The sequence below is a fragment of the Xiphophorus couchianus genome, chromosome 23, assembly GCF_001444195.1.
Source record: "Xiphophorus couchianus chromosome 23, X_couchianus-1.0, whole genome shotgun sequence".
NCBI lineage: Eukaryota > Metazoa > Chordata > Actinopteri > Cyprinodontiformes > Poeciliidae > Xiphophorus > Xiphophorus couchianus.
Window position 1 is genome coordinate 9,269,572 of NC_040250.1, and position 15,848 is coordinate 9,285,419.

At 36.9% G+C, this 15,848-nt stretch overlaps 1 long non-coding RNA gene across 4 annotated transcripts in view; it reads left to right on the top strand.

Moving 5' to 3' along the window:
* Positions 1 to 15,848, top strand: part of LOC114138834 (uncharacterized) — a 76,319-nt gene that overhangs the window by 12,523 nt on the left and 47,948 nt on the right. For 3 of the 4 annotated variants that reach the window (XR_003594324.1, XR_003594322.1, XR_003594323.1), the window contains exon 2: positions 15,638 to 15,762. This is a non-coding gene — a long non-coding RNA (uncharacterized LOC114138834). The remainder of the gene's footprint in view (positions 1 to 15,637; positions 15,763 to 15,848) is intronic. The other variant, XR_003594325.1, reaches the window with a different exon arrangement.

Here is a 15,848-nt window from a genome sequence, read left to right on the forward strand (position 1 = left end):
AACATGCTCCAATTTTTGAGATGATACAGATCATCTGCAAAGGCTATTTAAAATGTAATATTTGGTGCTCCAAGAGGGTTTGAATTAAACAGAAATACACAAAATCCATTGCATACATAGAATACCCATTAATGTTTGGTTACGAATGTCTTAGCAAGGTGCATCTCGATCAGTTTTTGCAGCCATTAAAAAGTTGTCAATCATTGTTTGAACACACATATTTCTCAAAATTCATTTAGTGTTTGGTTTCCGGGGCAAAGATTTGGATTTTTGTACTTTTGAATTTTGCAATTTGAATTGCTTTACCTGTTCTACAACTGCCACTTGGAAACAGAAGCAGTAATGATGTTATGTAAAACACATCGCTAAACTCCTAACAGGATATTGTCGTCTTCCTAAAATGATTTAGGCTGTTATTTAGGAAGATAATGATACAAAATGTGGGTGTGTACAACAAAATGTATGCAAGATACAATTATATTCTTGGTTACTAAGATAACATCCACTTAAGAGAGTTGACCCTCTACGGTTCTTAAAATGTGAATCTACAGCCATTGTTTTCTTGTGGGAAAGATAATTAATTTGTACCTCATGTATTTCCAGTTATGCAGCTGTCTTTGCCTTCAGTGGACTACTATTAATTGTATTCTTTAAAGCAATGAGATAATTTGTTTTTTTTCTATCTTCAATAGTGTGAGAAATGGTAGTAATGAAACAAAGCTACCTTAATTAGCCAAACAGATACCAAAAACAAAAATCCAAGCATTAGGGAGCAAGCGTGGAGTGCACAATCGCTCTGCAGCTGACTTTGCAACACAATGTCAAACACCTGTGAGGCTTATGCTTAAATGTTTCTTTTTTTTTGGTAAGGGAGGGGTGTTATGCACCACTAGAGAGGGTAACAACAGCATGCCATAAGAAATTGATACAACACAAAAGAAACTGCCTCCGAGAAATGTTCCCTCTGGCTCTTTATGTTGAGGAAATGGCTCTTTTCAGAACACCACTGGGCAAAACGCTTCCAGAATTATTTTACCTCTCTGCTGTTGGAGCCAGCAAATCTGTCAGACATGGCCGATTCCTGCAGGCGGCCACACCTTACGGGATGCAGGGGTCATATGTGGAGGTCGGCTTTGATGAAGAGTGATTAGTGTAAATGTACTTGGATGGTTTTAAGTTAATTACATGACACATTTATAACATCTTGACCATATTTATAATTCAAGTGCATTAAATGTATTATATGTAAATAAATAACACAATAATACAACCACAATATTTATGATCCAGGATATAGCTTTGCAAAATTAAACATAATTTGTTCCAAGTACAACCACTAGAAGGCATAAAAGTGTTTCTAATGTAATCCTTGGTATGTATTGTGTATGCATCACCAGGTATTGGTGGTATGCATATGCCACATTGGCTAAGAAGTTATTGCATATTTTTCCAACCAACACATTTATATGATATGCTACATTGGAGAAAGTTTAGGAATTATTTTCAGTTTATTGTTACAAAAAGATACCAACTGTATGACGATTGGGTAGTTTTCTGATTGACGTCTATTGATCCACTATCTATAACCGACTGGTTTAGTCGACATGGCAGTTAGATTTGTGGAATAAAAGCTTCCCTCTGCCAGGTAATGATTAGCTGTACTTGAACATACGCTTTTTGTATAGTGTGTCCCAAAAACTGCTGTGCTTTCAGCAAATCTATGAACTCACCCATTTATTGCGGCACCACAAAGTGATTGCTTGGAGTCTGAACAAAAAATGGTGCAAAGCTGAAATCCTGACTGCCTACAGCGGTGTTCTTAAATTGGGAACTGCAACACTAGATTGAATAACTTCTTAGACATTGTTGGTGACTGTGTCTCTTGAAAGCTGACAGTGACATATTTTTAAGGGAATCTGCTAAAAATTTTGGTTTCTGACTTCATAAAGAGCCTCTTAAAGCAGTTCTCAGACAGTTGCCTGCCAAAGACACGTCTCCAATATAGCCATTAAAAAGCAGCCTAGCTCTTGATCTAAAGCTTTTAAACTTGCCAGTATAACAACTATGGTAAACTCAGAAATAAGTCATCTTTTTAGTGTTATTTAGAAAAATGTGTGTCAGTTTTATTCTATTTTCAGTTGCTGAGTTGTACTTTAAGAAATAAAAACTACATTTAGAACATGGCTCTGTGCTTCTGGTAGATGTTTAATGATGGATACTAAAAATATCCACAGCTCAACCAATGCACTGTTTGAAGTGGAGACAAATTATCTGTAGGTTCTAAGTTGTCAGTAAAGAGCACCAACATGAAAATATTTCATGGATATAGTCACACGTTATGATGATTTAGAGTGGGCCGTTAATCCAACATGCATGTTTTGGGACTGTAGCAGGAAGGCGGTGTACCTGTAGGACCACACAGATCTCTTCCATTCTGATGCAACGTGTGTGTGTGCTATTCACCAAAGACTGAGTAAAAGAGGACTATATCTGCTGTACCACTCCCAGTGTCACAGTTTGGGAGAAGACTTTACAATTTTATATTGCCTGAAATTTTTTTTTGAAGTATTTGAGTGGACTGTCAAGTATTTGGCTGTCTGCCAAATATTAGCACTGTTCTCAGTTTTCTGAGTTCAAATCTCTTTCTTTATCACTGATGTGTTATAAATATTTTTCAGTCATAGATTGAAAGGATAACATTGGTTTGCTCTCAGTTTGACTCCCCCGTCAGGCTTCCTGTCGGGTTTACTTAGTTCTTTTCCACATTTTCTGGGTTCATCCCACTGGCAGCTCAAACGATGCTTCACATCAGTAAATCCATGTGCATTTTTTTGCTTTTACAGTACTGGCCAAAACTGTAGACGCATTAGGTAGTGTAATGAAACCCATTTCTCATATTAAAAGTACCTCTTTTGGAAATATTTAAGTTGGCATTAACCACACTTTTTATCAAAATATGTTTGAATTTAAAACAACTTTTTTTCAGTTAACTCCCTCACAGTCATTAGTTATCTGAGCCTTCCACCCTGAAAATCTTACAGCTTGCCATCAATGATATATTTTCAAAAATACTAGCAGAAATATGACAAAATCTGGTCAGGAATCACGGGAAGAGCATGAAAGCTGTAAAGGCCAATAAAGATTTCTCCAATTGAAAATGGTCTAAGATTTCCACCTGATATTTACACACAAATAAACACAAAGTGATGGATTTTTTTGTAAAACACACACACTCCTTTTCTATTATTTTATCTTACCAAAGATACCGGTTTCATTGTTTGGAAAACAAATTTCCGAGTTAAAATTATTTGAATCTATATTTGCCAGGGGGATGAATAGTTTTTGGGTTTGATTTAAATGGAAAAATATCTCTCAAACTGAAACATACAGGATGTCTACTGAATGTTTTGTAGTATTTATGTGCTATTAGGATTAAATATTATTTCCAGCCATTGAAGGAAGTAGCAACAGTTACGTTTTTGGACTCTGCCTCTTTACATTTATTTTCTTCTGCTCCTTCCTAATGAAAAATATTTTAAGTAACAGTTTAAAATGATATGACATTCCCTTTTCATTTTCTGTCTTTGCTAAGTTGGTAATTTTAGGAGATCTCTACAGTCTGCTGTTCAAACTCTGAAAACTGGGAAAATTGTATTTCACCTTGAATTAGTTGCATATTAAAACCACATTTAGTGATTTTACAAAAGTAGCACACAGCCACGAACTAAGCTGAAAGTCTTATATATTTATTGATTATTGGTTTTTATGCAGCAAATAGTTCAATTGAGAGTTTATAACCTTAATGACTATACTGCTATGTTCACTAGACAGATAGTACCAGTCAGTTTTTAAGACCCAAATCCCATCAAGGAACCATTAAGTTATATGATGACTGGAGGATCATTAAGTGAATGTCTAATTAACTTCTTATAAAGCATTTTTGTACTGGCTATCAAATCCTTCCTCTAGGCACCAACGTATCCATCTGACCTGATTTGATTGCACAGTCACATTAATGAGCTCCATGATGTCCCACATACTGTCTCACACCTTGCTTCCCAGCTGATGCCAACAGAAAATAGGTGTTTGGGGTGGGGTGTTCATTGTGTGTGAGAGGGGAAAAAAGCCATAGATCTCCTATGCACTCCTAGAAAAAGTGCATCAAGCACTTAAATGCCGCTGCCGGTAGTCAAAGGTTAATTTGTTTGTTTCTGTGATAAAATGCTTCTCCTATTACGTTGCTTGTCGACGTTTAGAGAATGTTTGATAAGCCAGCTAACGTTGATTCCTGTCAAGTGTTAACCTTCGTGGTGCTTTGTGGCATTAAATGGTAAGAAGGAAGAAAAACAGAATCTGGGAATCTCCTGAAATGCTTGGAAAAACAAAAAAAAAAAAGCTCCTCTGATGGCTCACAGCAGGATTATTCTGTGGGATCAAAGCCCATTTTCAGTCCCTGGGTGTCATGTGTCTGTGCTTGTGGGTTGGAAGGGAGGAAAGGGAGAATTTAGTTTCATGCAAAATGAAATAATTTGCATAACATGCGTGAAATTCATTTGCAAGACTCCCCCCCTCAAACTTTGCATTGAAACATAGAAAACAAGTGCACAAAAATATTGGAATGAATCATAAACTGATGTGAGACATTGGAATTTTAAACTTTATACAGCACCGTGCAAAAGTATTCCTTCCTCTTCAGTTCTTCCCCATTTTGTCACAATACGGCACATTTCAATGTTTTCCATTTAGATTTATGTGATAGCTGAGGATAAATTTGCACATAATGTAGTGAAATGAAAATGTTTCTTGGTTTTGAAGATGTTTTGCAACAAAAGTTGACATTTTTATTTGGGCCCCATTTACACTGACGCCCCCTGAATAAAATCTAGTACCACCAGTGACAATTCACAGTAAACGTTGTCTTTACAAAAGACTATTATACAGTCAGGTCAGTCCAAAAAGATGGGTTCAAATTTCAAATTTGATCCTAGTATGAATTAAACAATGCTGTGAAGTTTGTCATTCAAATTGGTTTTTCGTTACCATGACAGAAAAATCATATTTGCCTCCCCAGTTTAGTGACTTCTTAATGTGACTTGTTGCATAGGATATTTTCAAGTTATTAGAGTAAAAAAGGGATGAAAAGAAATTCATTTTGCAAAAAAATAAAAATGTTGCTACTTTATGTTATTATTAAAATCACAGTAAAATGCATAAAATGTGTGCGTTTGTGACGAGATTTGAGAAGGTCAAAGGCTTCTGGATGCTTTTGCAAAGATCTGTGACTCAACTAGACTTCTTTCTGTTAAACTTTTTGATCTGTTGGTTACCTTGCTTGTTTCACACACATCTTACGATAGTATGGGTGTCCAAAAGTCTATCCAAAGGTCACCTATATAAATAGTCTGTGAAAGATGGTGGAATGGAGTTTTATTAGGATTACTGACTCTGTCTGCTTAAGCTCTGGGTTTAAACTTTTGCTTTATCCATCTATTCTCCAAATGAATTCCTCAGCTGGCTGAAGTCTGAGAGGTTTGCAGCACTGCCCCCTCTTATAGGGGAGCAACTATGAATATAAATGGGCGAGTTCCTCAAGGTATTACGACTCATCCATGCTTCGCCGCTGGGTGAGAATGTCAATACCTGCATTATACAGGAAGTGTAATTTCATTCAATTTGTAAAGGTCGTAACAGCTGAAATTTTCAGGTTTGGTTTGAAATACGATCCCACGGTTACCTGCCCTAACAACGGGATGGGACATAGTTAACCAGCGGTCTAATATATTCGGTAATGCTACTTGCATATCATGTTAAGATGTTTAGTAATATCCATTTTGTTAGGTATTTATCAGATTTTGAAAAATATTCTGTTCATCTACATTGCATTAGTTTCATCATAAGTGGGAAATGCAATAAATTAAGACACAACGTGCTTTTGCCCTGAAGTAAACCGCAAATCTGTTTTTGTCTTAACATCTGTAGCTTCTTTTGTCTTTCAGGATTGTTGAAACGGCATAAGAAATTGTTCTTATTTTAACATCTGGAAAGTGTTTAGAAAGCGTAAAGTGAATAAGCTAATGACTAAATACAAAGTGCAATATCAAGCTGCAAACAAAAGGGTGGAAAAAGATGATGTTAAAAATTTAGCAGAATAGACTTATGATTCAGTTTGAATCATAGCAGTCTGCAGTTGTGGAGAAAAAAAAGAAACGAGCAAAGCAGAGTAACACACGGGGCCTGATGCTGGGACTATGTGACTCAATCCTCCCTGGAATTCAAAAATGTTGCTCTTTCCTGTGATCAGTCAGCCCGGGGCAAAGCTGGCACCGCTGGACTGTGCCTGAGCGAGGGAGAAACGACAGACAGAGAGAGAGAGAGAAGAGGAGAAGAAGAAGGCGTAGAGGAGAGAGGGAGAGATGCCGGTGTGTGTGTGTGTTGGGCTCCAGGCTATGATACCAAACTTCCTTTGAAGCGAGCAGCTGTGGGCTGCAACACTGATATAATATTTAATGAAATAATTACATATACAGCAGGGAAAAACTGCACCGGTTAGACGCTGTAACTTTTTATGCTGGGGATCTGGAAAAATGCAGCAGCGATGTGCTGGATTTGGCTTGTTGCCCCTTCTCTCCCCGTATAATGCGTCACGCAGCTCGACTCTGATATTAAAATTTCTGCATAATGTTAGAATTTTAAAGGTTGATAATGTAAGACTGCATTAATTTTATTTGTTTCTGCAGAGAAGTTTCGTTGTCAGCAGTCCTACAGCAACATCATTAAATTCTGTTTGCGTCTCCCATCTGCTCAGTGGGAGATGCAACAAGATAAGCTTTAAGAGACGGCGCTATAAAGCTGAGAGCGATGCACTTTGTTTTCAAGGTGGAGCGACCTTTGAACTCTAATCTCACTTCTCATGCTTGTTTTGCCTAACTAGCTACAGTTCATTATTTTTTAGGTGAAATAAAATTTGGCTTAGCCATATTCACTTCAAACTGTTGAACCTGCAGATACGTTGAACTCTTATGAGACGACACAAATCATAAAAGGTGAGCCCTATTAATTGTAACAATGCATTATTAAACATGGCAAGAGTCTGTGATGAACATCAGTCAAATTCCGGAGTAAGTAATTGCTTTTTTACTGCATTTTACATAAGATACCCTTAATGTACAGGACAACTCTTAGCAGACAGTGTTTAAGTTGCATAGGAAACTATTTTTGATAAACTCACATTTTTCAAGTTCTCTAGCATTTCAGATAAATATTTCTTCAGTTTCTCTTTCTTTCTGGTCGGATAAGACGATGCAGTTCTCATGTCGCTTGGATGTTTGTTCTGATTTGTTGACCAGTCCAGCTAACATGGTCCAGGCAGGAGGGGAAATCCTGCTGCTAAAGTTGTTTTCAGTACAAAAATCCCAGAAATTTTTTGTCAATCTGTTCCTGACTGAGTCAATCAGGTTCTGATACCCTGATGGACTTTGGCTGAGATAATTATTTAATATTATACAGCGAGTTATCTTGGATTTTTTTTCAGTCATTTCTAATGTGTACTTATGGCTTAATGTGTGAGATCAAGTGTTCGTAATGGAGAGAAAGAAACAAAGAAGTGCATGGATGCATTTGGTTGAGTACAGTATTTCAGGTGCCATCCTTTCAAACTGCTTCCTGTTAATATCCTTACTCAGTTAAGGAGGACACAGGTCTTTATGTCCGCAGTTGATCCAGATCTTATAGCTCAGCTCAAGCTCAAGGCGAGGCCTTAAAATCAAAAAGCGAGAAAAACACACTATTAAATGGCGATATAATCATGGCAGTATTCAACAATATAACAATTTCATGTTTTTCTTAATTGTGCAGTCCCAACTTTTTTTCAATACTGATTAGATGTTTTGTGTGGCTTACGGTCCAATATGCAAATGCAAGATGTCCAGATGAAAACAATAATGGTAAATTTACATAGTTGAGATTCTGCTGAATAAAATCACATAGGGCAACATTAATGTTTATTTTTAAATATAAAGGGTAAAATGAAAATTAACCTAGAATGAGCATGTATAACCTAGACCAAAGCGGGTTAAAATTGACAATTCTTTTGTCATCATAGGAATATAAGAGAACAATGATCACCCCAGAGAGTTTGCTTCTAAAAGAGATGTACTGAAAAATACATAAAATGCATTTCTAAAATGTATTCAATAGCCTTCTATCCATTGAGTTGGATGTTTTTTGAAATAATGGAGATAAGGCAGCTATTTAATTTGGAATAGATCCTCTGGGCTGTTGCAACTTTCTGTGTGATCTATAACCTGTCAATGCTCTCATCATTTCTGCTTACGCCGCATCCCCTGCCAAGTGGTGCATACATCAAATCCTAACAGAAGCCCATAGCTCATCTTTCGTTGAGCAAACTACAACACACTACACATTCTTACCTGGTGTTTCATATAAGATTAATATCCTAACTCAGGACTGTCAGATAACTTAGAAAGTGCTGATAAATGTGTGTTCTCCTAAAATCTGCTGTTTTTCCATAGTTTTATTTTGTTAGGTCTCATTTTTTTAAAAGAAAATATTTTAGTGAATTTCTGCAAGTACAGATTAAAACTCAGTTCTTTTTTCTCACACAACTGTTTCACCTTATCTGAAGTGCACAGATTACCAGTGATTTATACATATAGGCTAATAGCCATACCAGCAAGACTTGCTCAATAACAGATAGATGGTGTTGCCTAGCAACTGCTGAGTCCCATAACAGTGACTTGTACCTGCTCCTGGAGGCAGACTCCATCTTGTAGGTTTCTCTGTCTTCTAATTGGTCATTTGGGTAAACACGGATACCTCACTCCTCCATCCTCCAATTTTCATCCGTGGTCTTAAGTGACAGATAGCAGCAGCTTCATGCTAGCCCCTCGAACTGCGAGCAGTCGCAGCTCAAATGCACTGCTACTGGCATCGGTTGAGTTGAAGTGAAAAACGGAAGGTGCTTACTTGCCAGCTGAAAAGCTTGTAAATTTAATGCCTAACCGTATGTAATATTTCAGCGGTGCTTCACTGTGTGATACAGTATCTCCCACTTCCAGACAATTAGAAATCATCCAGGAGCTAAATTACAAGGAATCAGTCAGTGGCACTTTAACTGCCAATGAGACAACAGGTTGGAGGAATGGGTTGCTAGACAAAGAAAACTGATTTTATTGATGCGTGCCATATTGTGGGTTATACAGGTTGTAGTTTTCAAAGATGGACACTATTTATTCTCACAGGTTATGCATTCATCTTATTTGCTGCTAAGAATACTCTATCAAAGCAAAAAAAGGTACTTCACCAGAAGAGCTGACAATACATCAAATCACAGTTGTCATCGAGATACCAATATGTGGAATATTCTAATCACAAATGCCCATTTGGATGCAATATTTGCTAAGATATTGCATCATATTTTTCACTTGTCTGAGACTTTCTCCTCTCTCGATATCCATACGTGACATAAATTATTTGTGGACATTCTCATAGTGGCCTGGACATTCTGATAAAGAAATAAAGCTGGGCGGACGTGGGTCAATTATAATTGATAAGGAGTAATAGTTTGGCAATTATATTTTTCAGTTGTAATGCACCTCTAGTGAACAGGTAGCAGGAAGTTCTGGCACAAGATTTTCCAAAGGAAGGCCTCAAATGAAAGTCGCTCTTCAGTTGCCGTCAATGTTTGAACTCTTATTTTGAAGAAATGAAAGAAATAGACTTGACTAATATTGGTAGTCTCAGTGATGGTAATTTGGCCACTAATTAATGAGACTTGTCCTGTGACTATTTAAAAAAAGTCTATTGATAAATGCATCACGTTCTCTTGTGTTGTTGGACAGTTGGAGACTGATGTGAAAGCTTTTATATTCATCACTTAACAAGCAGCAAGTGCTTCTATGACTGCTCTTAAAGCAGTTTCCCCAGTTCTTAGCAGCAGTTCCTCCACTTTACCAAAAATAAAAAAATACCTTACTAGTTTATTGTTAAGTCTTCCTGAGCTGAAGTAGACATCTGCCTCAGATTCATATCGGTACTTATCGTTTTTTAGGTTACAGCAAGCAAATCCGCCCAAATCAGATTGTTTTTTTTCCTCTCACATGTGATCATATCCAACTTCTTCATGGCAGTCTAAACAGCCCATTACCATCTTTTCACCCTAAAGAAAATCTGATTTGTGGAACTTCCATATGTGTTGCTACATCGGACATGTATTAGATTGCTTTCAAAGTGTCTACTGTATATCACATTTTATCCAACTTTTATGTCATCCAATCCGATTATGCATCCAAACAGACTTCTCTACAGAAATTGCAGTCAATTCTCTACAAAATACCATTGTTGTTAGTAGTGCTTTCATGTTATGATCTTGTGGTAATACCGTCTGTTCTCGTTACTCTAGAACTTTTTAAAATCAGTCTGTAGATGGCAGCATCCATTATTACGTCAGTAAACGGTGCATTGCTGTAATATCTACATTCTTTTTCTGCACATGCAGCTCGCTTTGGGGTCATAAACTATTCTCACAGAAGTCTGATTGTAGTTGCATTTAATTAGCATGGATGATGATGCAAAAAGAGTAAAAAAAATCATCTGTAGTCTTGGATTGCCTCCTTTCTTAGGGTGGATTTATGACACATTTACATTATTTTTGTCTAAAACGTTACATTATACTCATTTATACTATTCCCTAGCACTAGCACTTTGTATTACTACAATATTGATTAATGTCCTGCTTGCAATGTTTCCTGGACAGCCAAATCTTTTGGCATTATGCTCCTCTTAAATAAATTCATATCTGGAACATAAAACTGAAATGACATAAAATATATTTAACAAGCTGGAATCGGGACAATGATTTTTCTGAAGAAATGACAAGGTCGGACCCGCGATGAGAAGCTCTTTGGATGTTTCCAGCTGCTGGCTTGAAAAGGTGCGTCATCTTTCGTGCTTATCAATACTCACATCAGTGCCTAATTAGCCTCGATTAAGTTTGGACCGAGATACAAACAGGAGGGTCAAAATAGAACACTTAATTATCTTCAAGCTGTTTTCAGCCCCGTAAGGAAAATGCTAATTAGCTGCTCCCTGAAATGGCCTGCATTTTGAAATATCTGGCACCAGAATGAGATGCTGCACTTCTATCTTCCAAAGTAGGACTTGTTTTCAGAGTGTGAGGTTTAGTTTCACCATTTACCATCTATGAAGTCTGAGGCCGTGTTCCACCTTCAGATGGAACCTCCACTACAACTTATTAATAATTTAAAGGATTCACGGAGAAGAGCATGAGTCCCACGCTGAGATGTTAGTTACTTATTGGCTAAAATTATCATTCGAAAAGTTTACAGGTTTTGCCAAAATGCATATAGATGAGACTGCATTTATAATTGCAATATAATGAGCGGATCCCCTCATAAACTTCTATCTGAATTGTATATTAATGTGCAGATGGCTCCAGCATTTTAATGTTTATCTTTCTGTTTTTTTTTTTTTTTTTTGTAGATGTATACATATATGCAGAGGTGTAATATTTCTTGCTTTGGTATTCTGGATGTATAATCCAGCAAAATGACCCGACTGTAGACTTTGCCGTGATTTAACAACATGTTTGTCGTATGGCAAATGCATGACATTTACTGCTAATTAGTATTCCCTCATATCTCTAGCACATGCTGTAATTCAGTCACGTTTCAGGATTTGTCATTGGGCCCCCACGGCATGTATTAGTGCAAGTGAGAAGGACCAAAATAGCAATGTGTCCCTACACAGTCAACAAGAGTGGGGTGTGCATCTCAGGAGAGTTGGAGTGTTTAAATTCATTTGCTGGGGTGCAGATAACCCCGGCCATTTGTATACGCAGTCAGGACTGGCTGCCTCCAGGAGAGCAAAAAGAGTGAAATATGGGGAGGAAGGTGGAGAGTAGGAATACAGCAAACCTTCTTATTTAGATGAGAGCCAAAATGAAAAAGCCACAGTTTCTGATAAAAGAGCCATTCAGCTGACAACATCAAGGACCTAATCACCAACAGCCTTGATACAGAGCCAAATCCCACAGGAGTGCAGAATGGAGAGATGGGGTTTCTGCAGCCCCCTCATTAATAATGTCTATTTACACCCTGCATGAGGTATATCAATAGATTTTTAGATTCAAGTTAAAGTTATATCTAAATTGAAAAAAAAAAAAAAGCTAAATGGGAGTTTGTGAAAGGAGAGGAAAATGGAAAGTCAAAGGAGGACAGAGGGAGAAGGAAAAACCACTTGAGTTGAATATATTCGGGATTACAAAATGCCCTGAGATATGTCATGAGTTACACAATTCCTGCAATTTCTCTGGTGCAACAAAGTGTGTTTACATTTTAAATCAAATCTAGATGGAAATGGAAGTTTTAGCCCTTGGTGCTTTTAGCCACTTTGAGCGGCTTTTACTCTTCACATTTGACTGCCTCCTGGGCAGCTATATAGAAAAAGCCTTTTACATGTCTTTTACACCTAGCAGGAAATTGGCATTGTGTTGTAGTTGTCATATATCATTCTCGCGTTTCCATCTTTTTGCACATTTATTTTGTTGGATCCTACCTGCATGACATCGACACACAAACCGTTTTTGGCTCAAAAAAGCAAATAAGAGACTGAATAAAGGTATTTATACTGGTTATTAATATTTTATTTTTACTGTATTTTTGGTCTTTTATAAGATGGCAAAGCTGCATCTTGTCTTACAGTTTTGATTGTGTCTTACTACATTGACTCAGTCTCTCAGAAGTCTCTGATTTAATGATAGAAGATGGCACTGACCCGGCTGGACAACACAGTTCTGGTTCTAGCCTTAACGAATCCTTTTACATGCTTGCAAATTACATGTTGAGTATCTTAATAAATTCAGCAATGGGAGCATCATGGTTACTAAAACCAGCACCTTATTGAAAAAAGGCTAACAAGTAATATCTAGTAACTTTAAATATTTATAGTTTTTTTTTTTATGTGTGATAAAATGAAGCATAAAATCTGACTTTTGCAGGAAGTCTACATGATGACATTGGATTAATCTAAAAATATTTATGATGTAGCATGCCACAGATGAAGCATGTCAAAATGTGTTATGAACAAATATAGTCAAGAAACGGCATAAGGAAAACATGTCACAGTGCTTGAAGTGAATCATCTTGTTCTGCTTGTTTAGAACTCTGTAAGCTTTGGAAGTTACTACTTATTTGTTATAACTTGTCAAATAAACTTTAAATGCATTCCTTTTATCCTCCTTAATGCTCTTGATGCTTTTTAGCAAACTGTGCGCAGAGAACAAAAATCTTAAAACTTGCTGCATGTTTCACTTGCTGACTTCAGCTGTGGCTGACAAAATCAGAAGGATCAATACTAGTTTAGTCAGGGGCTTTGATACTAATAACTTAAACGTCTTGATTGGGATGTGGTAAAGGACCAGGAAATACCTAATTTATACACATTGATAGAATGTCATTTTTGGGTAAGGTATTCTTAAATTACCAATTTCTCAACATAAAAAAAACCTAAACAAAATAAACCCTGAAAATGATTAAAAGTTACACTACTCTTATGTCGACTCCTGATACATTTTGGTGACCTCCTCTGAAGAACGAAAATACAGCAACTGTATGTCAAACATATTTGCACATATGATATGTACAAATAACAAAAAAAACAGCAAAATTATTAGATATCCAATTAATTTCAGCCCATGACTTTAATATAAATTAAAGTCATGGGAACGAATGGACGTGCCTATGCTGTGTCATTTGACACTGCTTTAAAAATGAGTTTACCACCCAGTAATATTGACACATCACTTGAAGGAAATAATGTTTAGTACTTATAGAGTGACGTATTGGGGCCATTATTAATAAAAGAAAATTGACCACAGAGTAAATTTATTGAGTCTTTACGTTAGAGATGTTCTGATTAAGAAAAAGGGTTCACATTCAACACTTACTTTTTGGAAAATGTCCAGATGAGCATCACCTACATTTACCAAAGTGTGAGAGTTGGATCTTCTGGCTTTTTTTTGTTGCAAATGTTGGACTTGATATTGTCACAGATTATGCTGGTTTTAATCATGAAAATTTATTTATTTTTCTTCCAACTTAGACATTCCAACATCAGAAAATATCTATTTTTTTACTTGTAAATATGTCAAATTAATCTCAAAATGTGAGTTTTTTTGGGGGGACAGGAGGGATTCTGCCTGTTCATACCCCGCCTCTTGGCCAATGGCCCCTGAAGAGGAGCACCAACGCCCCCTCGCAAACCTGCAAGGATAAGCATATTTAAATTGCGGGTACTCCTGTGGATCAAATATACATATATATATTTTGTTTATATTTATCATCAGTGGCCCTAATACTTCTGTCGTAAAATACTCCGTGCTGTTAAAATCTTGAAATTTATAGAGCAAGTAGTTTATTTACCATTCTGTCTATAACTACAGTAATTTACCACAACAATGAACACACATGATGAGTAGAAAGCATGGATATTATGGGCGTAAAATCCAATAAATGAAGCTCACAAAATACAAACAGTGGAGGATATAATGACTGGTGGAGGGCGTGGAAACATGCTGACACTCCCCAATAACATCAACACCTGTTCTGCCACATGGAGCTGGAGCCAACATCTGCAGCAGCATTAAAATCTAACCATGCACACAGATGCACCAACATGAACCATGCACTAATACAAATCAGCGTCTTGCTGCAGAGAGCGTTGCTACAGAGGGCAAATAGCCCCGTACGGTAATACACCTGCAGAATCACATCCTCCACTGTGCTCCTTTGGAGGGGGCAGCATAAAATTTGCACCTAGTGCAAATAAACAAATGGACCAGCAGAGGATGCAAATGTCTGACTGTACTTTTAAACTTCCTGCTCCCATGGACAGTTTTAGTTGTTACTGAAAGCACAAGGAGAACTTTGACCAATTTTCTGACATTTTACCTGAAACGGATAAGACTCGACTTTAATATACTGGCTGAACATATTTTATCTTGCATATGCTACATGAGTTGTTTTTATAAAGAATTATTCCTTTAATGATGTAGCGTTTATTAAAAACAAAATCCAGTCTCTGCTGATTGTGGCTTCCTGACATTATGATTTTGCATATATTCTGATTAGGCGATTCCAACACATGAATATGTCGTCATCTGGCTCCTTTAATTGTAGCATTGTTTTGATATTTACGGTTTTAAAGATTTCAACAGGCATTCTTCTAGAGGTGGGTAACTAGTAAAATGGAAGATTGTGATTGCAATACGACTAAATATGAAAGAATGTTTAATTTTATCTTTATTTAACCAGGATAGTCCTACTAAGATAAAAACCTCTTTTTCGAGGAATTCCTGGCCAAGAAGCAGCAAAGGTTATACAACAATTTCAATTCAAATGAAATAAGTCCAGTTAATTTGTAGTCTTTTTACAACTTGTTCTGAGTACATGAAGGTCTTTATTTTCCCCAATTCTCTGAGGGGAAATGGGACAGTTTAAGAAGTATGAATGATTTTCCAAGCCTCTACATCAAACTGTGAAAATAACAACTGTCAAAGTCAATCTCTGGGCAAAACTTCTGATCAACATTTTCTCTTTAGACAGTTTGCAGCAGTATGTGCTGTTTTTCTTAGTTGAGGTGTGGATGGCGATGCACAGCTCTGGCTTGGTTCCTCTCCTCTGAGCGCTGCGTTGCCGTGAGGGACACAGGAACATGATGGACCAGGTACATTGCTGACAGATTTGGTAACTTCTGCTGCCAGAATTAAGTTGTAAAGAAAACCAGGCACACATACTAAATGTATCTCTTAA